This window comes from Taeniopygia guttata, chromosome 3 (genome assembly GCF_048771995.1).
Source record: "Taeniopygia guttata chromosome 3, bTaeGut7.mat, whole genome shotgun sequence".
Taxonomy (NCBI): Eukaryota; Metazoa; Chordata; class Aves; order Passeriformes; family Estrildidae; genus Taeniopygia; species Taeniopygia guttata.
In genome coordinates, this window is record NC_133027.1 from 90,880,056 (window position 1) to 90,907,013 (window position 26,958).

The 26,958-nt window shown below is 40.3% G+C and overlaps 1 long non-coding RNA gene across 1 annotated transcript in view; it reads right to left on the reverse strand.

Moving 5' to 3' along the window:
- Positions 1-285: 285 nt before the first annotated feature.
- LOC140683773 (uncharacterized) overlaps positions 286-26,958 on the reverse strand; it is a 42,942-nt gene continuing 16,269 nt past the window's right edge. Inside the window, exons 2-3 of the long non-coding RNA XR_012055228.1 lie at positions 4,641-5,472; positions 286-3,722 (exon numbers count right to left, since the gene is read on the reverse strand). This is a non-coding gene — a long non-coding RNA (uncharacterized lncRNA). The remainder of the gene's footprint in view (positions 3,723-4,640; positions 5,473-26,958) is intronic.

Here is a 26,958-nt window from a genome sequence, read left to right on the forward strand (position 1 = left end):
TAGCCACATCCAACACAGAGGAGATTTGCATTTCAGGCAAAGGCTGATCAGGCAGAAGGCAGAGTTGGTTTCATTCCTGAAAGAGAACAGAGTGTTCCTAAATCAGGGGAGACATGTCATGGAGCTGCTAATCCCTGTGAAGTAGGTCAGGCTTGCCAAGATGGAGATGGTACACCTCATTTGAACCCGATTAGGAACGTCCATTAGAAAATGGGTAAAAAGAAAAAGCAAGGCAGGCCAGTCAGAGAAAAGTGTCTGGGCCAGACCTTTTCTTGCTTCTCTGATGACTTCAATTACTCTGTTCCTTACAAAATTTACTCTCCTTTAGCTTCAGTGGGCTTCTGCTAACCTGTACTGCTCCAACCTTTACACTGTGTATGAGTGTGGTGCTTTGTTGGCTCTGCACAGGCCTGGAGAGCTACAGTTTTTCAGCTTCCAAACTCCCACTGCAGTTGCAGAAAAGCTTCAGGAATCAAGCTGTCACTTTAAGTTTCCACAGCTGTTGATACAAGTGTAGCCATGAACCCCAGGTAAGTTTTGGACAGAATTTGATTTAAAAAAAAAAAAAATCCTAGTCTGTGTTTGTTTGTTTTAATCTTGATTATAAAATGGAAAGTTCAACCACAGTATGGAAAGAACAAGTGAAGCTACATGAAGGGAAAGATGCCAACCTGACTTTCTCTTGTTCTGTGACACTCAGCTCACAAATATTTCTGTGCTGGAATGATAATTTATCTGGGTGACCACCCCTTGCTCTGCACAGAGTACACCACCAAAATACACTTTTTCCTAGACTTCCCCATCAGTAATTTTACTGTTTCTCTTCAGCTGTGTGAGGAAGACGGGGCTTTGTGTTTTGCCACTATTTTCTGTATAGGGAAGCTGAACCAGGTGACTTTTAAAAGGTCCCTTCCCACTCAAACTTCTGTGTCTTTATGTTCACTGAACTAAAATTTGCCTCCTCTGATAGTGTGGTTTTCTAGTGGAAAAAGAAGGGAGTTAAAAACTTTAGAGATTTTAGGTGCGTGGTACAGAGGATGAAGTTGGAAAATTCTTTCCCAACTTTTCTTAACTTGGTTTCTATTAGGTTTATTTTCTACTTTATTGAATGTTTTCCTATTATTAGTTTGTGTGGGTGTCTCATGGTAAGGAAAGGTATTCCAGCATTCTTGACATGTTTTCTCTCACTATGTGCCATGATGGATTCATGACACTGCCTAGAGCAGAATAAATTACTGCAACACTCATTTTCCTAAAATACACTTGATATCACCAGCTACGTAATTTTTTCCAGTTCTCTACTGGATTTCCAGAACTACTTTCCTAAACTTTTTGGGATTTGTTCTTGATGGGTTGGTTGTGAAACTAGAAAACAAGAGGTCATCATCACACAGACAATTGCAATGTTGATATTTCCAATTTTAATTTGTACATGTGTCTAACAAAACAACACAAATAACAGTTTCAATATACTTTTCACTATGTGAATGCTAAGAGAGTTTTATAACTTAAATAATGTAGTAAAGAGAAACAAGATTTGGAAAAAAATACATATTCAGTTAATTTTCTACCATTAACAATAAAGCTTGTTATATTTAAGGAGAATGGTTTGGTTTAGAGGGGATAAATGAATAAATACACAGCACTGTGACTGTTGGGAAGTCACCATGGCTCTGCCTTTGATATCCAATAAAAATTAATAATAGCTTTTAGGCAAAGCTTAGACTTTTGACAAGGAATGTTCATATCTGTGCTTCAAAACCAGACTAAATAATTCATTGGAATATTAAAATAATATAAATTAAGAGCTTTCTTGTTCATATTCATCAAGTTAATGTGACTCTAATGACTGCTCACCAAAAAGTAGGTATGCAATGAGAGGAGGAAATCATATTTACAAGGTAGTGTCTCCAGAATACATCCAGTTGAATGTGACATTCAGGAACATCTCTGACTAGCTGTGAGTTTTGCTGTTCTCCAGAAATGTGGAGAACTAGTCCTGCCAAGATTTGGAGACAAGTTATCAATGGTATTCAGCATTGAAAAATATATCTTATTATAAAAAAAAAAATCACCTCTCACTTTTATGCTTCTTACACAGGTAAGCTGATGTGCACCAACAGTTCTTCCCTACCATCCTGAGTGGCTCTTCTTGATCTTGTAGTATTAAATAACTTTGAAAAATCTGCTTTTTAATCTTGCCTGCATGTCCAGAGGGGGAGTTTGTCATCCAAAGTGTGAAACAGAAGTGCACCAGAGTACAACAGTGCTCAGTGTACTTCCTGCAGCCAGAGGTATCCATGAGCTCCAGGGAACAGGGATAATACCAGAGCACACTTTGTCCAGGAAGCAGAAATGCCCCCGTGGCGGCAAGAGGAGCCGCCTGCTTGCTGCCTCTAGAAAGGTGACTGCTCAGCAGGGGAGCTGGCACAGAGAGAACAAGTGTGGAGCCTGCAGGGCAGCCTGTTCCTCCTTCAATGCCTCCCTGTTGGCATCTTCCCTCTCTCCCAGGGTTCCAAGGGGAGGGAGAGGAAGGCATTGCCAAGCCTTATGTAACCCCCAGCCCTGCAAAGAGGTGCATGCTGGGGCTCCCTCTCCCCACACAGCACCCCAGCATGCAGGCACGCCTCCACACCCTTCTCTTTGCACAAGGCAGGAGAGACCTCCCACAAGATCATCTCCCACCTCTACTGTGCATCTGTTCATTTTCTGCCTGTCAAGCCTTTTCAGAATTTAAAAGATCTTACAAGAGATAGGAGAACAAGCTTTCAAGTTTGAGTGCATCAGGTCTGGACAGATCTGATATCAAACGTGAATTTTTATTGCTTTGGCATATTTTTCTTACTTTTTTTTTTTTTTTTTCCAAAGTGGAAAGAAGAGAGAACTGTCGTGTAAGGAATTGTTGCTTACAATATATTTTTCTCAGCAATAATACTACCTTCAAGACAGCAGTACAATTCTCTTTTTAGGCTTGACACCTCCAAAGCCTGATATATGTGGCTGAGTTAGATGGAAAGGTATTATTAGGTTATTAGATTATGATGCATGGTCAAGCTGGCTAGGCTCATCAGGCAGTAAATCTAGTGCCAACAGCTGTGGCCAAATTCTGCTTCTGTATCTGTTACTGGTTGTGGCTTTCCTCTGGCTTTTTGTCAGTTGTCAGAAGGGCATGCATGTACCAGGACAGGAATTACAGTATAACCTGTCACTGACAGAGTAGTTATGATTGTACTCCCAAATTAAATCAGAAATCATTCTATTAAAGGAAAAAGAGTTATTCTTCCTTACACAATACAGGAATCCAAAATTCAGGCCTTAATCACACAACTAAGACTTGTTAGATATGTCATGGGTATTTATTTAGACATGGCTTTTGCCATCAGTGACTTCTTGTTTCAACAATAACCTTTTTTCAGCTTCTGTCTGGCAGCCACATGTTGTGTTAAAGAAGGGAATCAAACTGTGTTAGGCAGACCTAGAGACCTCCAGCTGCCCTCAGCAGGGACTGCACAAGAATTGTGTATCCAAAAGCTGCCCTGGGTCCTGTGAACACAGTAAGTGCTGTTTCTATTCCAGGCAGTGCCACAGTTCCACTTCAGGAATGCCAAACTCATTTTAAGTCTGCTCTGACTGCTGCAGGAGCTCAGCAGTGAAGCAAAGGCTCAGTTGGAAACCCAGGCCAAGCCCAGAGACGTCCTGTGGCAGAGGAGCTGCTGTGCACTCTGTAACACACAGAATAGATGCTGTGATTTTAAAGGTTTCGATACATCAAAGCTTCCTGCAGAAAGAATAAAAGCTCACCTGACAAGATGGCACGTTTGAGAAAATGAAAGCTGTTGTGTGTCATAAACCAAATTCTTGCTTGTAGTCCATTTTTGGATAAGCATCTCAGAGATATAGTGCAGCAGAGCCATAAATCTCGATGCCGCTGCATGTAGCTTTCAAGCAAAGCTTTCAAAAATCCAACCTTTGCAAATATCCTTTTTGATTAATCTGAATTTGGGCTGAATTAAGCAACTTCTGATGAAAGCAGCAGGATATACATGAAACAATATTTTCCAATGCATTGCTGTATCCACTTTTTAGAGTTTGTAGCATTCTCTCCCACACTAAGAGAATGTCTTCACCTAAAAGCAGTGAAAAATAATATTTCTGCCTCCCCCCAACCAATTAATGGATATTCTGCCTTGATATTTATTCCAGTCTTCTGAGGCTCCTATGGGATCTGTCCTCTCTAATAATATTCAAGTTTTGGAAAGTAATGTTAATTTCCAGGTATTTCAAAACAGGTATAAAATCCTTATCCTCGACCTCCTGTTTAACCAGATCTGTTCCTTTCCCACTTACCTGTGCATGCAGTGGACCAAGGACAAGGACTGCTCAGCCTCTTTTTTTCTTTTTCCCTGGCAACTATTTAAACAAGGGAACAACTGCACAGGACTTTGCAAGGCACTGGAAAAACTTACCTATCCACAGAAACTTACTGAAATCCCCACTGAATGTAAGAAATGTAATTATGTAACTGTATTATGCCATAGCTTTGCCACTGTAATTCTCCTTCCCCTCCCTTTCCCAGAGACTAGTGAAAAGAAGCTATTTGAAAGAAGAATTACATGCAATATGATCTGAGTTTAACTCACCACTTATCTTTCATCGGGAGTGTCCAATGTCTATTTCAGGCCATTTATTCTTGGGACAATGATCTCAAATTGTTAATGGAATTTCTGGAACAAGATTACTTTCAGTTAGAGTCAAAAATCAGTGGGGTGATTTTATGATAAGTTAGTTGAATGAAAATTGGAGTCAATCCGAAAAGTTTTCTATACTGCAGTGTAAACCAGTAGAGTTCAAAATTCTTGGTCCAGAAAAAATTATTTTTTTCATAACCAAAAACACAGGTGAAAGATGAGCCAACTGAACAAAGGTGATTTTATTACCAGGGTGCAGAATTCCTACGAAATGCAATGCAAAGATTGCTTCCATCCCATAGTAACTTATGTGGTCACAGAAATAACTCTGCTCCAAAAACAAGTGGTGTACAGATTAATAATTCTGGGCAAGGGTGCATTTCTGAGTCCCCTCTGCTGCTGGTGAGCAAATGCCTCTCTACAGGTCCCAAGGAAAATGGGCCACTCAGAAAACTGCTTGCAGGCCAGGCTGCATCTGGTACAGAACATTCCCTGAGCTCTGTGCTGCTGCTGCTGGGGCTGACAGCTGCCAGAGGCCCAAACACTGCTGCTGTCAAAAGAGCCTTTTGGGCAGTTTGTCACCTGGGCTGGCACTTGTCTTTCAGGTAGCAGGATAGAGATCGTGGGCCAGCTGTGGCAATCCCTGTTCCTGCAGAACTGTTGGATTTGGCAGGAGTCTTGCTTGAGGAGTCACTGCTAGATTAGGTTGCAGATTGTTCAATGGAGAATTTGTATCTTGATGCTGAGCCACATGAAAGCAGAAGTCTTTTAAAATGCAAATTGTCTGCAAAAAAAGAAAAGGCTGCTGTTACAGAATTTCTAAGAAAGAGGGTGCATCATTTATGTCTGGAGTGAGAATTGAGCTGCCCCTCAGACTAGGCCCTGATAAGCGGCCTTGACAGGGCCTAGAAGCCTTTGATGCAGTGAGAATTCAGCTGTGGCGCAGTTAGAAATTGTGTTAAGGTAACTACAAAGTAATGAGCTGTCTGAGCATGAATTAGAACAGAGCTACAGTGTGAAAAGCCTGACCACCTTAAGGCAAAGGTAAACAATGTTAGCTCACCAATCAGAGTGCCTTTGTAAACTGTAAACTATATGGAAGTGTATATAAACTGCCATCTTATCACAAATAAAGGGGAGAACGTTGCATTAATCATATTGGTTGGATGTGCGTTCTGACCTGTCTAGTTTTCCCAATGTAATGAGGTCCCTGGCTTTTGGCTGCAATTCTAGTCTTTTGTTTGCCAAGGCCACAGAAATCTTCACATATACAATCAACAAACCATTATTAAATGCAACCTCCAGAGTGTCCATAAGTATTTAAGCCTATTGCAACTTTCAGACACATGGTTTGATAAATAAGGTGATCCCCACAAGGAAAATGATTGGTTTTTATCTGGAAGATGGTTCCTGAGCAGAGCACTTGTGATCCAGCCCTAGAACACAAGGGTCTCAGGCACGAAGTCAAGAGATTTTCCTTTTGAAAGAAAAGGAAAACTGTAGAGTGTGCACATTTATCTGAAGTGTGGGCTGAAGATATGGGCTGCTTTAAAAGTTTCTTTCAGAGCTACCCTTTCGCCAAAGAATGCATTAGCAGATTTCTAGAAATAGCAGGCTTTATATGGAATATGTTGAAGTTGGTAACTGCTCAGAGGCTCATTTGCCATCCTTCTCCTCTTAAGTACTGTTCAGCTCCACAAGTGGACAGTGCAAGCCAGTTCTAATAACTAGATTATATATGGTAACAATCTAATGGATATAAGCATGTGATCTTATATATCTTATTCCAGGAGAGCTCTGTATTGATGCTGGGATCCCGGACATGGGAATATGCAGAACTCCATGATATCAGAAAGCTAATTAATTACTTCATTATACTGTACTGTACTAAAACTATATTACACTAACAAGGACTATATCACTAACTAACAACCCATGACTCTCTCTGCCGAGTCCCAACACAGCTGTGACCTAATTGGTCAATCAAGCCAAAACACCATCACCAGAATCCAATCAAGCAATTGCCTTGGGTAAACAATCTCTATAACACATTCCACATGTGCACAACAAGAGCAGCAGCAAGTGAGATAAGAATTGTTTTCATGATCCTTTTCTCTGTTTCTCTCAGGAAAAATCCTGAGAAAGCTAAGTCTCTCTCTGTTCAGAGGATATGTAAGTACCACAGCACTGTACTGCAAGTGAAGGATATTGTTTAAGCTGATATTTTACACTTTGTTGTCCCATTTCTGTGACTTTTTCCATGATAAATGAATAGGAAAAAATGGGGACGCATAACACGCATTCTCTCTTTATGTCTCCAATTCCACAGGGAGATGTTTTGCTTTTCTTCTGGAGATTTGTTTGTGGAAGAAAACCACCAGGACTGTAAACTTGAAGCCAAAGGCATCTTGAAGTGAGCCACGTTGAGTGGCTGAGCAGACACTGACACTTCTAACACTGACAAAGCCTTGGCCACGAAGATAGGGGAAGATTACTTCCTCATTTGGCTTCATAGGGAATTGCACTTTTGGCAAACCGTTAGGGTGTAACTATAAATTTACAGTTTATTTTTTGATTTAAACACAGATCCATACACAAGAAACATGTCCTGCTTCTGACAGCACTCCTGGTCCTCCTTTCACACATGTTTGGGAAGAAGCTGAATTAAATGCCTCTTTGAGGTAGAAGAAAAGAATACTCTGTTGCAGTTTAGAGAACAGTAAAAAATATTTTTAAATTAATGAATCCGGCAAGCAGTTTCTGAATGCAACAATATGATTTCTGTTGCAGAAAGGGGAAAAAGCCTTAAGAATGTGCAGGGAGTTAGGCACGTCCCACCACACTCAAGGAAATTAGCTCTGCTGTCATTCTGTCATTTGGAAATGTAACAGACTTTTTTTTTTTAAGTCTTCCTCTTTGCCTACCATTTGCTGTTGCTTGTGGTTCAATATTTTCCAGAAAAATCTGGGCTGTGAACAAAAGGTCAGACAATTACAACTTTTTTGGCTGGTAACAGGTACTGGTTACGTCTTCTGCTGAAGAAGAACTGTGGATTTTGTGCCCAGAATTTCCTTTGGGACTTAAATAATATTCAGGGATAGTGTCTATCCCTTAACATAAGTATCAAAAAAAAAAAAAAACCAAAAAAAAACAAATAATGGGGGACTGTAATAAAAGTATAACCCCTCCCTTAGTGTTACTGCAGCATCAATCTGCTATTTTTACATTGCATTCCTATATTTTAAGAGCCTCTAGTAAAAGCACAGATAGCTTTTAAACCACCTGCTTGTTTCTCAGCAAAGTAAGATCTAGAACATTCTTTGGGGAGGGGGGTAAAAAAAAAAAAAAAAAGTATGCTGCAGTGGGCTTAAAAAGAAACATCTGCACCAGAGCAGTGAGAACACCAATCAACTCTATTAGTCCTGATCAGCTTCATCTGAACCCCCTGCCCACACCCTTCCCACAGGTCCTTGGGATCTCTTTAAGCTCAAGTTTGGTACCTGTGTGATGATTGTAGTTGTGTTGCAGGAGCATTGGTCTCTAGCTGTGCCTTGTGCCTGTCTTCAGCGCTTAGCCTGCCATTTCATCTCCTAGCCAGCTGGCTCCTGTGCTTGGTTCATCTTCTTGCTGTGTTTGAGGTAGGTGATGAATTTTGTTATTTGTACTTGGTTCAGCTCCTGTGGGGTGTTGCTCTGGTTAGGTTTGTGCTGGGCTCCTCAGCCTTGCTCAAGCTTTTGTTCCTATCTCATATGAGTAGATGGACAGACAGGGGCTGGAATGAAACTCTGGGAGGTGAGAGTGGAAACTTTAAAAGTTAATTTCATTTTTCTGACACTTTAGTAACACAGGGAAGCATCTACACTTGCTTTAAGCTCTCTAGATGTGGGCAACTTGTGATTCTATGCGCAAATTACTTGGTTGGGTTTTCTTTTTTTTAGTTTAATTGGCCTACGCAAGGGGAGAAAGTTTCTCAGATAGAAAGTGCTCCATCCTGTTATACTGGGATGTGTGCTTGTCATAGGATTCTGTCACTGAAACCAACAGGCTTAGAGAGTGGGATTTGCTTCTGTACTTCAGATTAGGCTGCTCAGGGGAGCAGATTACTGGATGCCAAACTAATCTTCTGAAAGAACCGTTCCTCAGACTGCAGAGGAATGGAGATTACTGATGACTCCTCAGAAAAAGAGAGCTGAGAAAGAAGATATTTAATGTTGTCAATAGCCAAAGCTTTTTGTAAGTCTTGTATGTTTGTTCTGAAAGCATGAATGCAGGTATCTTATTCAGCTCAAACACCCATTTTAGAGTATCTGATTTCTGTGAATTATTATCAGCAGCTTCCTGAAGAAATCAGATGGTAAATGTGGCTGTAGCAGTGCACCTAGGCCAGATGCAGTCAAAGCTTTTGGAAGTGTTGCAGTTTCAGTGCTCATCACATTCACCCAGCTGCTTATGTTTGGATTCTAATTAGCATCACTTTATATTTTTCTGCAGGGTAGCATAGCAAACCTGGCATGTTTAATAAGATTGCAGTGCTGCTTTCACAGCTTTAGCTGTCAACCTGCTTTGGTTCTGAGGAAATTGAAGGATTGTTTGTTAAAATCCAAGCTGGAAGGAGGGAAGAAGTTAGAGAGGATGTTTGGACTTCTGAGCTTTCGTGAGCCTGAGAAAACAATGGGAGTGTGGAACTCTAGTATATATGGATAACTAATTGCCCAGTAGAAATATTTCTTCAGATCAAAAATGTCCTTTCTTTCTGACTCAAAACTATCATCTTTCCCTCTGCCGGTGCCTCTTGCTGTTTTGTAGCAATATGTCTTGCTATCCTTGAGCTCCTTTGCAGTCTCACTTTAGTTGTTGGTGTCTCAAAGCATCCAGAGGAGTGTATCATTATGAAGGGTTTAATGAAGATAATGGGGAAATCAAACAGTTTCTTTTGTAGCATCTGGTTTTAAGAGACTTGAAAAGGTCTGTGTAGGCCTTTTTATATAAAATACTGTGTGCACACCCCAAATATATTGCTGCCCTGAGTACCTCACTAAAGGTAGTGAAGCTGATGCAAATAGGGAATGACTGATGTAGCCCAAGGCCTTTAAGCTCATCTGAGTACAGCAGAGTTAAATGTGCTTTCTTCACTGGGCTGTTCTAACAACTCAGTTGTGTTTTCTGCATTTTATCTTGGTGCTCTTTTAATTTGGACACAGTAAATACCTAGTGCTCTTGTATTTCCAATGGGCCAGTCTTCTGTGAGGATAAATGTTCTATTGTTGTGCTTGCTAATAGGAATTTTGCAGTCTATTGTTCATTTGGGAGTATTTCCCTGACAGATACAGGGGGCTGGTTGGAAACACTCTGGCTTTTTTTTTTAAATCATTTTTTGTGTTCAAATGTACTTGACAAGCTGTATGACACTAAATGTAAGATGAGGGATTTTCCTAATATCTTCCCTTTATTCCTGCGCGTCACTAATGCTATACACATCACTAGTGCTGTGCACAGGTGACTGCCTTTGAAAACACCTGTCTATCAGAATACCCTAGTGAGGAATGATAATGTTATTGCAGTGCTAATTAAAAATTATAGAAAATACCCTGTGCCAACTCATCCTGAATTAATGGAGTTGAAAGGAAAAAAGTTGCTGCGTTTAAGTGAGTTTGTGGAATTTCCCTTAGCTCCCTGTTAGGACTGTCAGACCAGGCCCCTCTTTCTCGTCTGACTAAACTTCAGTATAAGAATTGGAAGGCTGGATCAGACAAATTTACGTCAAACCAAGGGTCTTGTCTCAACACAGGTTAATAACAATTTCCTGAGGAAAGAGTACAAGTTAGGGATGTGTGTAATATTTATTTTTTAGGTTGGAAACTCTTAGCAGCAATAGGGGGTTTCTGGAGCATTTAATTTATCTTTAACTATCAGCAATGGACTTGTGTGAATTTATTTATGTATCTTTGAACTTGTTCATAGTTCTTGGATTCTTTAGTATGTGGTTCCAGAACTTAATTGTGCTTTGTATTACAAAAGTAGTGCCTGCTTTTGCTTAGGACCTGTGGCCTCCTAGATCTAGCACTGTAAGAACTAGGTAACTTTTTTTTCTTCTTCTCTCTTCTAGTATTTTGTAGACCAAGTGCTGCTCCACTGACTGTGGTGAAAGATGAGCCAATGTTTTATGAAGTAGAAGTAAACTCCTGCTCTCCATGTATTTTCTACCTCACTCCCAGTTAGCTGGCACTGTGGTGTGTTTAAGACAGCTTGGAGCAGGTGTGATTTCCATTTGTGTGATGAACCAGTTGTGTACTTATCCTTTGCAAATGTGATGACAGATTGGGAATGCATCCAGTTAGACAACCCATGTCCTCCTCAATACTTGCTCGTGTTGGTGGATGCTGAGCTCCAGTCAATTAACAGTTTGTCAACTGCTGATTACAGGATGGCAAATTTAAGATAGAACCTCCTGCTAAGTGGGTTTTGCCTCCCTTAGGATAGCAGCCCCCTGGTACAGGCTGAGATTGGTTTCTTTGCTGCTGCTACAGAGCCTGAACAGCAATTTTGTTGAAGTCTATGAAACTCTGAAGGCTTTCTCTGTTTTTCTTAAAAAAAAAAAAAAAAAAAAAAAGAACAGAGAAACCAGCACTAGCATTGAAATATCTTGGTGACAAATCAAGCCTTAAGCCACTGTGGAAAAATACTGTTTCACAAAAAGTTAAGGGGCTATTTTAATAGTTGCGTCATAGGAGAGATGAGGTTGGAAAGGGCCTCAAAATATCCTGTGGTCCAGCCTGTCATGGCAAAGGGAGGAGAGAAAAGGCCCCTAAGCCTCTGTCCAGCTGCAACTTGAAAACCTCTAGTGTCTCCCTGTCCCTGGGGGGAAGGTGAGCTCTTTTGTGAGGTGTAAGCTTGTATGTGAGCATTGCATGTGCTTCCTCTTTAGCAGGACTGCAGGCTTTTTAGAAATTGCTTGTCCTACTCTTGTCAAGGCTTTATTCCCAAATGTGCAGCTCTCTCTTGAACCTGAGGCATATCTACCGCAGCAAGTAGAGTGGCTGGCTCTATGTCCTTTCATTGTGCTTGCTTCTAAATATCTGCTTAGCCATATCCATATTTCCAGACACCCTTTACATTTTCCTTTAGCTGTTTTCTGATGCTAAGGTGATGCCTGCATTGGTTTTTTTGTTTGTTTTTGTTTGTTTGTTGTTTTTTAATGTGTGTAGCATCCTGTGTTTATTTGTAGCATTTTAGGGTGTATCCTTACAGATTCAATTCTCTGCAAGGCGCAGGTACCAGGCAACTCATGCGTTTTCTTAGCTTGTAATGAGAGACAAATAGAGGCACAGAGTGCTTCAAGGATAAATAGTAATAAGTTGTCCTGACACTTCAATTTCTGCACTTAATGGAAGACACTGGGAGCTGTATGGGCAAATGCTATGGCAAATATTTCTATTGATATGGGGGGAGAGTGCAAAACACCCAAGATCAGAATGGCAGCGTTCAATGCTCACTTTTTCCAGGCATGTGTAAGTGCCCAGGCTTCCTGGGAGGATAGTCAGTCTGAGAGAACATCATTATCTGACTCTGTGTACAAAGTAAAGATGGCTTTCTCAACTTGCTTTGCTCTTGAAATTGTAGGGCACCAGCATAAATGGAGTGCACAGGCTCAAAATGAGTTCACTGCTTTTCTGCTCTGCCTCTTCCATGTTGCCAGAGTAGAAGTGGGAGGGGGAAAGCTGAAAGCCTGGAACTGAGATGGCAAGGGAAGACTCTCCATAGAGATTTGCTCCCTGTAAAATGAAGGATCATAGGTTGGAGGCAGAATGCTGAACTTCAGGCATCACTCCAAATCATACTGTGCTTTGGAAATACTGCTGAGTTCAGGCAGCCTCTCAAGGCCAAGTTGCCTTAAGAGCCTCTTTACATCCATCCTTCCACCTCTGCATGACTGAGGCAAGTGGGAATTATCTGTATGATTGCTTCCTTTCATTATTCATGCTGCTTATCACCTTGACCTGGCTTGCTGGGTACAGTTTGCACTCTGCTTTTGTTTGGGAGTAGCACAGGGAAGACAGTCTAGAAGGAATGTTGATGGGAAATATGCAGACAAATAATTTATAATTGCTCATCAAATATGACCCAAAGTGTTTTAAGATTTATTCAGAAAGCTTACATGAAACAATTAAAAATGCAAGATCAGGATGCCCACATGAAAGTGCATTAAATAAATTCAAGTGTATTCTCCTTCAGGGGTAAAAACCCCTAGTATGGGGTGAAAATTCTTTCAAGATCCATCAGTTCCAGAAAATACTGTATCATTCTAAGCATTCAGAGATTTGACTTCAGTTTTTTTGAATGTTGGGTAATTTTTTGCCTTAACTTTGCTTTAGTTAGTAATTTGTGGGGTGGTGAACCTTATTTCAAGTCACTTGATAAGTGTGCAGCCCAGTGATATCTTCCTTGGGTACTTGACTGATGTCTGTCCCCTGCTTTCCCTCTTTTCCCTAGTTCCTTATGGCAGAAATCACTTCTGCAATTCTCTTTAATGGGACTTCCCCAGGTCAGAGCCAATTGCTATAGGATAGGTGTAAACGGGAATGATCTGTCATGCTGAGTGCTTGATGAACTCTGTTCGGAGACACTTTACCTTGACAACTTCACTGATTGCAGTGGACTGGTTTCTAATATTCCCATTTTTAGTGGCTTCAAAGCAATGGGCTCAGTATCATTATGTACATGAGACCTAAATTTTCATATGGACTGGACACTTTTTTCTTTGCTTCTTCCTTATTAACCACATGTGTTTTGAGGAGTTGGAACTTTAGGGGGCAATTCCTTGTAGGTCTTGAATTGCAGTTAAACTTTGACTTCAACCACGAGGAATGTAAGAATCTTACTAGAACTAAATAGTGTCTTACTAACCTGCTGTGCTTATCTTGGGATGTATTTGGGCTCAGTACTGGACTCTTGGGTGGCTGTTGCTCCAATACATATTTAGAACTTCTTTTGCTGTCTCTACTGTCACCTTGTGCCCTTTGCATGTGTTATAAATGACAAAACTGACTAAAAGTGAAACTATTAAAATCACAAACTAAATAATCTGCCTGCATCTTCAGCAGCATTTTTAGTTAGTTTTGAAAACAAGGTGAATAAATCAAATGTAACAAAATGTGCTGTATCTGGATTTTGGAAGTGACAGCTTTCGACAGTTGGTCTGTTCTCTGCCCAAGAGAAAATTCAGCTGTACATAAACATTGGGAAATAAAATTACTTCTTGGAGGCCCTGGTTGTTAAACAGTCTATGTTGGCTGAAACTTGGCAGTATCAGCTTGTTCACCTCATTTATGGAAACAAGATCTGTCATTGTACTATATGAAAAGTGTGCTCTCTTTCTGGAACTATTGCCATTAATTACCAGGTTAAAGATCAGATTTCCTTGCTAAAATGAATTTGGACTTTGATGATTACTTTAAAAGGAGCAGTTCCATGGTCTTGTCTTGACTTTTCTTGTCAAAATACTGCTGCTTAATGTGTTACTTTTATTGCAGTAAATTGAAGGGGAAAAATGCTAAAAAAAGGACATAGAAATTGTGCAAGGCATGGTGACAGGTTGAGATTTGAATTACTGTACATTTTTTGGAAGGAGTGAAAATGCTTGTGTCACTCTCTGCCACCAGTTCCTTCCATGATATGCCTGGGAGCATGAAAAACACATTCCTGCTTGTTTCTTTTCCTTCGAGATGAACCAGCCAGGGGCATGGAGAGAATAGGAGTAGCCAGACCTTCAAATTGCTCTTCCACCCTCTGGCCCAAGATGGGGTGAGCAACCAGGAAGCTCCTGTGGGAATAAACTGTGGTTTTAAAGTGTCCTGTGAATACTGAGCACTTTGTATCCTGCCTCTCCTTGAAACCCAAGAGAATTAGGCTCTTTGCCAGGTTTAAAAAGGTAATCAGGCTGAGCATTGGAAATTAGATGTTTTCCTGTTGAGTTTGGATTCTGAATTTTATTTTTAAATCAAGCACTGTTGACTTTGAGTCTGTTACACAAGGACACAAAGGAGAAGGAAACATAAAATGCTGGAGACTTATTGAATAAATTCTGAGCTGTAAATCTTCTGCAGGCTACTTATCAGGCATGTTCCAGCTGTAAAATAAGTGTTACTGAAAATATCTTAAGATCACTGTATAATTTAGTCAGCTTTGAATGTCAGATTATACAATGGAATGCGTGCATATTTTAGAAGAAGAGAACTGGTAAAATTAGCCTGTTTCTGCTGAGATACTGCTTGAAGAGATGCTGGCTTTGAGTTGGCATAGCCTCAGGTGTGTGCAGGGTGGATGGAGCTGTGTGAGGAGAAAGGGCTCTGGTCCCTTCTGGCACTGAACAATTCCCCCCACCTTCACTTCCCTGCCTGTAAAAGGGTGGAGCACTGATAAAAAGCCTTCTCTAAAAGATAAGAGAACATTTCTACTCTCCTGAGGGTTTTACGATGTACTTGATTCTTTTTTTCATCAGGAAATAGTATTATTGATTAGCAATGTCATGGCCACTTAGCATTTTTAAGGTAGATACATATTATGTTCTTTCATTAGTTGTGATTCTGTGGGCACCATAATTGAGCTCTTGAAATACCTCTGAGAAATTATTTTTGAAAGCTTCAATACAGAGTAACTTTATTTCAATATTTGAAAAACTATGTTCTTCTGTTTTGTTTTATTGGCATCCAAATGTTCAAGGCATCCTGTGGAAATTCATTTCTTAAAAGCAGTTTCTGAAAACTAGAAACTCTTTGGAAGAAGCAATGAGTTTTTACTGCTTCTTTCTGGCAAATGGATGGCACAATTCATCCCAGATTGCTCCAAGTCATCCAATTTTCATTGTTACTAAAGGCAAATAGTCACCAGTTCCCTTTGTGGTGTGCTCATAGATGAGCAATCTGGGACTGATAGTCATGCTGATATGCTGAGCTCATGGGAGAAAAGAGAAATATCCACTCCAGTGAAATCCTGTGTGCAGATGTTGAAATGAAAGGAGTGCTGAAAATGCCAGTTCTTTCCTTTTAGCCTACTTTTTGCATGTTCTATCAGTTCTGTTTGATTTGCTGATGAAAACAAGTTCCTCCATTACAGGCTGTGGATAAGTACTTAAAAATGAATAAAAATTGGAAAGAGGGATGTTGCCTCTGAGCATCCAAGGAGAAATGAAAGCCAGCAATGCAAATTTGTTCTGTCAGAGGCCTTGATGATGAAACAATAGTTCTTTTCAATAGATCGCATTATCTTCAGAAGGATGGTAGAACTTAGGAAGCTGTATTTTAACTGTGAATATATAAATTAATGTGCACAAAGCAGTTACTTAAATGGGAATATCAAAGTATTTTTTGCCAAACCTAAGTGAATAAATGCTTGTTTTTATTTAAGGGATTTGATCCCCACTCCATTCTGCCACGACTGCTATTTATTTTGGGAAAAGGAAAAAAGGACTCAAATGGTGTAGGAAAAACAAACCCCCCTGAGCACATGGGAGTATATTTAATTATTTGGATATTGGATACTTTTGAAGATTTGTGTGTAATAGGAGAATGGATTTTACATGTTCTACAAATCTCAAGAACCAGAGAGAAAGAGGAGCCAGGAGTGGAGCATGAGGATAATGCAGGCAGGAGGGATCAGGGTCAGATCAGACTCAGAATTGAGTTTTTAAAATAGGAAATATATTCTGGAGGCTTTTATTCCTGCCTTCTGTTTGTGCATCCGAAGACACCAGTTTATATTCTTAGCAATTGCTACATTAGTGTGAGTTTCCAAGGATTTTAGTATTTTGGATATCACTGGCAAACTATGGATCAGAGTTGCAGCTCTGCTAAATTTGCCATAGACCTGCAAGTGTTTTAGATTGTGACTATTTAGGTGAACTGCAATCTGGTAAGATTGTAAATGCTGGTATTTAAAGCTTTGAACTTGCAATCAATTAGATCTATGAAAGAAAAAGATTATAGAATTATTATAAAGTAGGGCTCAAAAGTGAGTTCTGTTGGTTGTTTTTTTGTTTTTTTTTTTTTGTTCAAGCAGGCTGAACTTCTTAAATTTTAAGAATTCCTTTACAGAAAATGTACATGCCTGAACTATAATGATTGAAATTAGTGCTTTGAAGGTCAGTAAATTAGGCCTATCTTCACAAGGGAAGCTGAGATTTGATAAAAGCATTTCATCCCTAGATGACGTTATTTCAGCTATGAATTGTCATCAAAGTGCCTCAAAGTCATCTCTCCCTGGTCTTTTACATAATCAAAGGTGTGGAGTGGAACTTTCTTCTGTATTTTCATTTTAGGCTAATAGTTATCATGTTTCAGGCATTCAGTGCTTATTCAGAAACTGACATTTCTGCCAAAATGTCTCCATTAAATGTTTCAGTTCAAGATCTGGCTTTTCCTTGGAATATTTCCCTTCTGGTGGATTTTCTCTTAGTTCACAGGTCCCAGCAGCTCTGTTACTTCTGGATAGCAACACTATTCAATGTTACATGCTTTTGTGATAGTGTGGACTTTTTAAACTGCTTAGGCCACTGCAGTTGGAGTTGAAGGACTGTCATAGCTAAAAATAGGATAATGTTGATCCCGTAAGTATGAATAACAATTAGAATTCTTTGAGCACTAGAATGCTCAAAGAAGTCTAATTCTTTGAATTTGAGAACAATACAAGAGAATTAGAGAAAATAGATTAATTAGGGAAAAAAGTTCAACTAGAGAACAATACAATAATTCAATGAATTCTTGCATCTCACCTGCTCACACCTACAGATGGAGAAATGCAGTTCAACATTGGCCTTAAATGCTTAGAACAGCACAGATTGAAAGTACTGAGAGCAAGGCAGTTCTGTGTGCATGTGAGGAAGAGAGGCCACTGAAAGATGCCTTTTAGTGGGAGCTTCCCAGAAGGAAAACCTGTTCCTACTGTGTATGTAGCAAAGCCAAAGGACAAGAAGTGGTTCAAGCAGGCCAAGAAAACAACAAAGGGAATTAGAACTGGAAGCAGGCCGGCAGAATGATGGATAGCTACTGGCTTAGTCACTATATGGAAACTTTATTTGGCATTCATGTAGTCTTGAGCCTCAAAGAAGAACTGCAGTGTTCCCTTGGGAGATTATTTTAAGATCCCAAAGAATGTATGTGCTGTTCTTCAGTATTGAGGCGTGTCATGTGCTCATTCACCCTGGGTTCTTTAATTTAGGAGCGAAAATGCAGAGCATCCCCTGGATGCAGAGCTACTGCTGTTCTGTGGGGAGAGAAAAAGAAAAAAGTATCTGATTTCCAAATTCACAGTAAGTTATTTTCCCTCAGGATCCATTTTGCAGTGAACTGCAGCCTTTGGATCTCTCACTTATTTTATAGTCATGAGCTCTCTGCCACTAGAAAAGGGATTAGAGATCACGTTTGGCATAATGCCATTTAGAGGAAACTGTTTTAGCTGCTAAATAGAAATTTAATTCAAATTAATTGTAAAACTGGTTTCTAGGTTAACTTTCAAACAGACTTCTTGAGGCTTACTTTCAAAAAGTGGGGATTTTGCAGGTTTTGTTGTTTAAGGAATAAATTGCTCCCATAATCAAACCAAAATGAGATTTGAAGTAAAGCTGTATGTAATGTTGGCATTTGGGCATTAACATCCAGACATTTATGATATATGATATTTATGATATATGAAATGTCCTCTTCTATTGCAATACACTTTCAACAACAACAGCTAAATTAATTATGCCAACAATAGTTTGCTATTAGTGTACCAAAACTATTGATTATTGTGGAGATGATGCAAATAATAAATATATGATTCCCTAAGAAACATCCAGATAAGTTTTTTCATCTTCTTGCAGGAATCAAATGAGATGTAGAAGCAAGTATTAAGTGTTCCTCTGAGCCATGCATGTTGTAAGCCTTGTTTTACCTTCAAATACACCTGATTCCCCCAAAAAGACTAGCAAAACTTTCAGTTCCCACAGAGTGAAGAACTTCAATTTTGAGAGTTAGCTTTTAAGGTAAAATTTGGCTAATGTGCACACTGTTTCTTCTGCAAATTCAATAACTACCTGTGTCTCCAGCAAGGGAGGCTTCCAAAGTGTGTGGTGACTTTCTAAGTGGCTGTATTTCTAATTTTCTAATTAGTGGCTGAATTTCTAATATTTCTAATTTTCTGCTGCTGTGAATGTCAGTGGATTGAGCAGAGCAATGGTGTTGTTCTAGGCAGGCAGTGTACTCCTCAAATGCAATGTGTGATAGAGCTATGCGGATGCAATGATTTCAGGATAGATGTGCTAATTTCCAGGTGCTGAATAAGCTTCACACTCTATAATATTTCAGTAGGTGAAGGCTCTCTATGCAGGACAGATACCCAGTGGAGACAGACTGTTCTAATTTTTGAAATCATGAAAGGCTTTTGACACTTGCTCTATTAATTTTCCACTAAGGACAGGGAGTCCTTAAAATAAGTGTTTAGCTAACCTCTGTATAGAAGGGCTCTGCCTGTCACTGCTAAAATTGGAAGCACTCATTGTACTAATGGATTTTGGCTCTTCTCTGCAGCTTCACCTTTATCTCTTAAGCATAGATGTTATTGTTTGAACATTTGGTTTTCTGAGTAAAAAGATAAAATGTACATTTTAAATTAATCCTTCTTATCCTCTTTGCTGCCCTCTTCCCTTACAATTTCCTCTTGGAAGCTCAGAACTGCTGAATGACAGTGCAGTTGCCACTGTGAGGTCCTGTCAGCTGAACCACCGCCACAGAGGATTGGCCTGACTTTTCCAACACACCTGTCCCTAGGCTGGGGCATATTTTAGTTTGGCTTCTCTGAGTCTTCACTGTTGGGACATAATTATTTATTAATATTAATTCATTAACTCAGCTCACAGAGTCCTCTGTTGTGAATTACAGAGAGGTGCATGGGCTCAGTTTTGTGCTGTCAGTGTATTACCAGTTATTTCTCTGTGCCAAGTATTTTATCCTATTTTGGTTTTTCCATTCCACAAGTTGAAAAGCTCAGTGTGAAGGCTCAGGGCTGTTTTAGTGGATGAAGTTAATCACTTGGTGATTCAAGCCTTCATGCCTGATACATCAAGCTTCAAAGATGTATTTATTTCTTAGCCTCAAATCCTAAAATCCCAACTGAAGTATTAGCAGCAGATTTCAAAGTAATTTCCTAACTACCTTGGAAGGGACAAAAATCAGCTGCGATTGTATTCAAGGAAGGTGAGCTGAATCTTGGAACTGTTATGCATTTGCATGCAATTAATTTTCATCTGGTTTAAGATCCCCAAATTTTTGAAAAGCAAAATTGCCCTTTAGAAATTTTTTATAAAACTGCTTATCTTCCACATATTTCTGTGAGGGGCAGAACAAGTGTTCTAGAACAATCTAAGTGTATTCTGTGAAACACCTGTACGAAGCCACCCTAGCATGACATTATTCACGGGATGCTCTCCAGAAAAGTTAGATTAAAATACAGAGGATGAATCTGTAGTATTTGAATTAATGGTTATCTAAACTTTATTTTAATATCATCCATTTGGAATTGAAAAAATTCCCAACTGACGAAAACTCTGAACTGAAGTTTTACCTACAGTTCCTGGTGCAGACTCTGAGACATACTCTTAATGTTTTTTTTTTCTCCAAGATATCCACTTTGAAGGTGCTCTCAAACTAATATTAGGTCTGATGACAAAATGACAAACGTTTTTTTCCTCCATTTTTAATGAGCCTTTAATGCAAGCAAACATGTAAAAAAGTGTTGCTGGTTTTGTCTATGTTGAAGCCTCATTTTTTCACTTCTGTTTTGTCACTCTTGAATTTTTCTTCTACACCTGGTACTGCTTAGACAATCAACACATGGCTGCTGCCTGGTGGATTTCAAACTGATGATGTGACTCTTCTGGGCCTATTTCTAGCAGCATTGATTGGCTTTTACATGGTGCTTATGTATTGCACTGTGATATATAATACATGTAATAGATATTATATATGGTGTAATAAATAATACATATAATAGATATGACATGGTGTAATAATATATGTAGTTATTATACTACATATATGTGTATATATCTGTGTTATTACAACATATATCTATTATATGTATTGTACCTGGCACATCACTAGATGTTGCACCCAGAACATTCCCAGTTTCTCTGTGGATGGTGCTGGGATGGCCCAGGAACAGAAATTTTCATTCCTCTTCTGGTGATTTTGTCAGCCCAGCTCTGACCTCAGTGTGCTCAGATCTGTAACAGATCTGTACATTCAGCACTTGTTGGAGCTCATGAAGACCTTTCCTTGAGCTTCAGTGGAGGTGATGCTAAAATCAGATGGATGCCTGTATGTGGTTTAGTGACAGATCCTCTGATTTCAGGAGGATCAGGGCTATAAAACTGGGCTTGCCAAGCTGACTTTGCCTGGAAATGTCACTGATAAAAATGTCTGACCTGAAAAGGCTGCAGTATCTGGACGGGGCAAAGGCTCATGACTGGCTTAGGCAGGCACTGATAGGGACCCAGAGTGGGTTCCCTGTGTAGAAGCAGCAGGGAGCAGTGCTGGGATAACCTGGGCCCTCTGTACAGGTGGAGTACAGGGGCCTTGGCCATCAATGGCTGTCAGGAAGTGGAGGGTTGAAAAAGCAGGTCCCTTGAACCAGCTCTCCCACTGGCTGCTGTGAGGTGCTTGCCATCAAATCCTGCACTGTGTGAACAGAACCAATGCATGGATAGCAATTGGGCTGTGAGGATATTGACTGCTTCAGGTGTGGAATGAGCACGTGGTTTCCCAAGTGAATTAGAGTGCATTTCAGCAATGGTAGGCAGTCCCTGAGACATTATTCACAAAGCCTGCAGCTTCTGTGATGCTCTCCACTGTCCACCCCTCCTTTTAATTGTGCTTTCCCAGCTATTCTGTGATTAAAGAGCACTGAATATCCACTGCTCTTCCTGGAGCAGAAATCATTTGGAAAGGTTGCAAGCAAACTTCCTCAATGTGTGAGCAAGAGAAAAATTACTACTGGCATTGGGTAAAGAACTGCTTGACTTGTCTTGCGCAGAATGTGTTTTGAGAAATTCTTTCTGTTAGAAGGACAAGCAGAAATGGCCCCATTATAGTGCTGCTCATTCTGAAAAACTCTGCTGTGACCCTGTTGGACCAGGAAGAGCAGCTATTTTAGAGTGCCTTGCCCACACAACTGAAGCTGATGGAAAGGTGACTTTATTTAGAATAGAAATGTTCCTGCCTGCAGTTCAGATGGTTGATAGAGTGGATGTCATGTTTTGACTGCAAGTCACAATAGGTTTCAACTGGAAACAAATCCAGCCTCCATAGGTTTGTTGGGATAGGAAATAAATTTTAATTCTCCAGTTGGATGTACTAAGGTGCTAAGAGTAGCAATTGAGCTACTATTTGATTCTTGAAGTTTAAAATTCCAATTAAGAGGCACATGCCCTTTGGGTACTTCTTAGTTTTCTTACTTTGAAGTTATTTTCTGAGACATTTAGGAAATGTGTGTGTATATATATATAAGTTGTCATACAGTTATTAAATCTAAATATCAAGGTGCAAGTGTGGGCTGATGGCTGGCTGGGGAACCAGGAGCTGCAGGCTCTGGGCATTCCTTGTCAGCCAGACCCTGTCCCACTGCCTCTGAGGACATCAGGTCCCTCTGGGGACAGGCTATGGTCAGCTGGGATGTCAGTCTGTGGATCAGGGTTTGGATCAAGGGGCTCCACAGCCAGGAATGGGCATGTGTGACACAGCTGAGATAGACCCCAGGCAGGGCATGAGGGTGACAGCCTCAGCTTAACGGAGAGCTGAGGGCAGGAAGATGGGTACCCCTCCCCAGGATAACTTAGAGAGCTGTTGAGGCAGCTCCCAGCTTTACTCACAGAACTGACTAGCCTTTGGAAGTTTAGAGGGGAGGAAAAATGCTCTAGGTCCTGACATCAACGACCTGTGTCAATAGGCAGAAAATAAAAAGCAAGAAGATCCTTGGGATTCCATTATTTGCCTCTTGCACCTTGTGCAGGGCAGTCATTAATCCAGTTAGTACAGGGCTGCAGAACTTTCCTAGTATTTACTGTACACAAATCATTGTTGCAGTTGCACTAATGAACAACACTTAGTTGATTAGTGCAGCTAAATGTATTAATTAGCTGCCCAGCTGATGGCTGGCAGCTCACATGGCCTGGGAAGCATGTTGGCTTCCAGGACGACACTCCTTTTTCCTTAAGGATTGTCAGGGTCAGAGAGGCTGGAGGGGAGCTCAGAGTGGCAGTGACTGATAGCAGTGGGTATGAGCAGAGTGTGGGAGGATCAGGATGGGCTGGAATTAGCACACCTGGCTGGAGATACAGCTGTTGGATAGGCTGAATGGCTCCTTGCAGTCGGACTGTGCTGGAGCTGGGAAGGGAGCTGGAGCCTGGCTGCATTTTATCCCCACTTCCCACCATATTAATTCTGTGTTTGTCAACCACACAATAGTTTTACAAGCATGTTCTCAGGCAGTACATCTTAAAGTACACAACTTTATAAATAAAAGTGCCATATGGTTTGTCAGGAAGGTCTCTGCTGCCTCTCGCACATACTGAGTCAGAAGGATATTGCATGCAGCCCTTGGCACATGGCAGGAGAAGCATCTGCTTTGTGACATGAAGATGTGTGAAATATAAGTAAATCACTTGGGTTTGTATTACTGCAATACCCATCAGCCCTGTTTGTGCACTGGAGCTGCACTCTGCCAGGCACTGCACAAACAGAACTGAGTCCCAGATCCAAGTCATCTGAGTCCAGATCAAAAGCCTCTCCATGCTGGATTGGAAAATGTACCAATAAGAAAGTCTGTGTGTAAGGAAGAGCCTCTTGCATTACTGCATAGAGATCAGCTCAGAGTGCTATAAAATATTCAAATAGTCTCATCAGCTGCAAACCTGGCCTAACTGAAGTGAAATCAAAGCTATCACAGCAAGGTTGATCTCGTTAAAATCAATGCTTTATTCTACTGTCCAACCTCATCTATGCTGCAGTCAGCAAGTCTGCAAAAAATATTTTGAGAATCAGCCTTTCCTTAGTAAGCCTTAAGAAAGCAGTACAGTTGTTTTAGATGTTATTTATTGAATATGGCTTAATTAAAAATTGGTTCAGCTGAGTGTGGAGCCTGAAACAATTCCCATTAATTCCTTTGAGAATATTTTATTCCATTTTATTAGCAATTAAATCTAGCCCTTAACCCTTTGGAGACTGCCAACAAATTAGATATTTGGGAAAGGCAGCTTAGTATTCATTGGTCAGCTGTCTGGAGACTGCAAATATTCCAAGGATTAAATAGATACTTTTTTTTTTTTTTTTGCCACTGGGTAAAGTTGTCTGCCAAGTTTTCACCAGATGCCTGTTAAGCTGGGATTTACAAACAGTTCTGAAGCAGGGATCAGGGCAATCTGAGTGACTCAGCTGCTCCTCTTAGCTCTCATTTGAGCTGAGATGCACGCTGTAAGCAAATTAAAGTATTATTTGATAGTATTCCCTGAAAACAGTGAAGCTCAAATAGCTGGTGAGAGGCACATCTCAAAGGAGCTGTGTAGTTGGCATTACCTGACTTCTTTGGGGATCCTCAGAGAAGCCAAGGAGCAAAATAGTCACGAAGGATTAATTGCCTTGGTGGCACCAGCAGTGCCCAGCTCAGGCTGCAATGCCTTGCCTGCAGCAGGTGGGAGAGCTGCTGCTCCTGTCTGTGTTCTGGGCACTTGGGGTGACACTTGGGATGATCATCCCTCTCTGAGCACAGCAGTCAGGCTGGAGTGGTGTTTGCTTGGCCAACAGCTCTACAGACTCAGGACACCCTGCAAGGAGCACCAGTCCAGCTGAAATTAAGCAGAAGTCTGAGGAAGATAAGCCTAAATAATTCCCGCTCTTAAGGTTTGCCACTCTGAGGCTGAGCATGTAGCAGCTCTTAACTACAGATACAAACTGAGGGAGGAGCAGGGGAATTTAGGAGATGCTCAAGATGCTTTCCAGCCCATTTCTCCTTATAGGACAGCAAATGGGCAGGTGTGTGGAAAGTAAGGATGAGAGAAGGATTCCTGTGTCCTGTTCTTCCTTTCCAGCATGCAGAATGCCTGAAATTCATGAGATTGCTTTGCCACTGCAACTTAACAAGAGCCTTCTGTGGCTCTGTGCTCTTTTTCACTAGTGGTGTGAATGAGGGTCCTAGAGAACTCATGGGAAGTAGTCCAGAGCTGAAGCAAAGTCAAGAAAATCTATCCCCAAAATTTCCTGCCAGTGACAGCTGCCCAAGAAGAGAAATTTAAATTGGTAGAGGAAATATTACTCCCGTGTGGCTCCACAAATGTTTATGGTCTTATTTTAGAAACGGAGTCCCTCCCAGCAGCCAGAGCCCTTATTGTTTGCAATTATTATAAACACAAGTTACTGTGCGTGATTGAGGCACCAGATTTTCTTGTGTTATCATGCAAGTGAAATAAGAGTTTCCCAGACTATGCTTCCTTTCTTCCAGGGTTGTTATTTTTTTTATTGGCCTTGATAGTCCAGGGAGATTACTGCTACAGACTTCTTCCCACAAACATTTATGTTCCTGTTGCACACACATTCTGGTGTGTTTTGTCTTGTTTGTGGCTATTCAACTGAGTTGTCTGAATTTTTAATATTAATAGCTGCTTCCTTCAGAGCTGTCTCTCCATGTGACCATTGTGGAGATGTTAATTGTTGACAAATAACAAGATACAACAATAGTTATATCAGAAAGGAAATCCTTTTGATAAGAGAGCTGGAGGTGTGACTGGTAACCAGCAATTTATGAGACTGAGCATGTTTCAAGCTCAGTCAGGCCCTTTATTAAGTCTTTGGCAATTTAATTCACTTCATCCTTTCTTTTTGCTCCTTGCAAGTGTGGGAATAATGCCCAATCATGTGGTAACTTGTTAACTCTTATAATGTTGCCAAGCTATGTGTTGCCACACAGTATTGAGGTGGAACTTTTATAATCAGGACAGCATTGTTACTCCTATTATTAACTTTTTTTGCACTTTGTCTAAACTGAATGAAAGCCAGTTTAGTCTTGCTGCATGTGAGCCTTTCACAGTTCATACACATATATAATGCATAATTCATATATTAAAGAAACAACTTTTATTACCATGCTAAGTGCAAGCAAAGATAGGGGAGAACAAAGATACATATTTTACAGTCTATTAATTCTAGGCCATTTTAAAGAGAACAAAATACTGAGTGGATTACTTAGGCTAATATCTGTTCTCCAGGCTGCTCAAGGCCATATATAATGGATGATGGACCTTTTGGTGTTTGATATGCATTATGCATAATTTTTGGACAAGTTGTAATCAAGTCTAGGAATTATGCCAATTCACTATTGGAGAAATTTATGGCATTTAGCACTTACATAGCATTTTTTAATTGCTCAAGGGAAGTTATAACTAATTAACCCTTGTATGTCTGCAGTGTACAATTGTTGCAGGTGTGAAATATAGTTACAAGAAGCCATTTTTTTCTGTAAGTTAATACCAAAATCAGACTTAAACTTCAAACTGTTTACCTTTTGTAAAGTGATCTATTTTATAGGCCTTGCTTTATCTCTAAAAAGGAGTTCCTGAAATAAGGAGTGGGTTAGTTGACTCCAAGAATATTCTGCCTTATTGGAAGGCTTTACTCCCTGGCTATTAATATGATGCTATAGGTGAGGAAGTAAACTTTAAATGGATACATCCTGTCATTGGGTCTTACACTAAGAATGTCCTGCTTGGCAAGGACCTGCAGCTGCCAGGAGAGTGGGGGTTTGTATTAAATAGATTTACACCTTTTTGATTGACTTGTGAATTCCAAACACATGAAACCATGAACTGCAGGTGACAGTGGAAAGTTGGAGGCTGCACAATGTAGCAGAAAGGAGGGATGAGAGAGGTATAGAAAATTCCTTGGCTAAAAAAGTTGTTGTTATGAATCATTATTGCCTGGGCTTGCCTAAAACCTTCTGACAGTTTTCTGTTTGCTAATTACCTATGACTCTTGGAATGCAACTCTTATAAAGCCAGTTTCTCTTCTCTTTCCTGGGAAAATAACAATTATGGATTTATTGAATGAACTTGTAGTGCTGTACTACCAAAGAGAAAAAGAACAGCTTTAGATGAGGATCTTTGATGCTCTGTTTTTCTTATGCTCAGCACCTGCAGCCCTGCCTCTTTAAAGGAGTGCACAGAATGTCTGAAAAGCCTCTGGAGCTTCTTGCT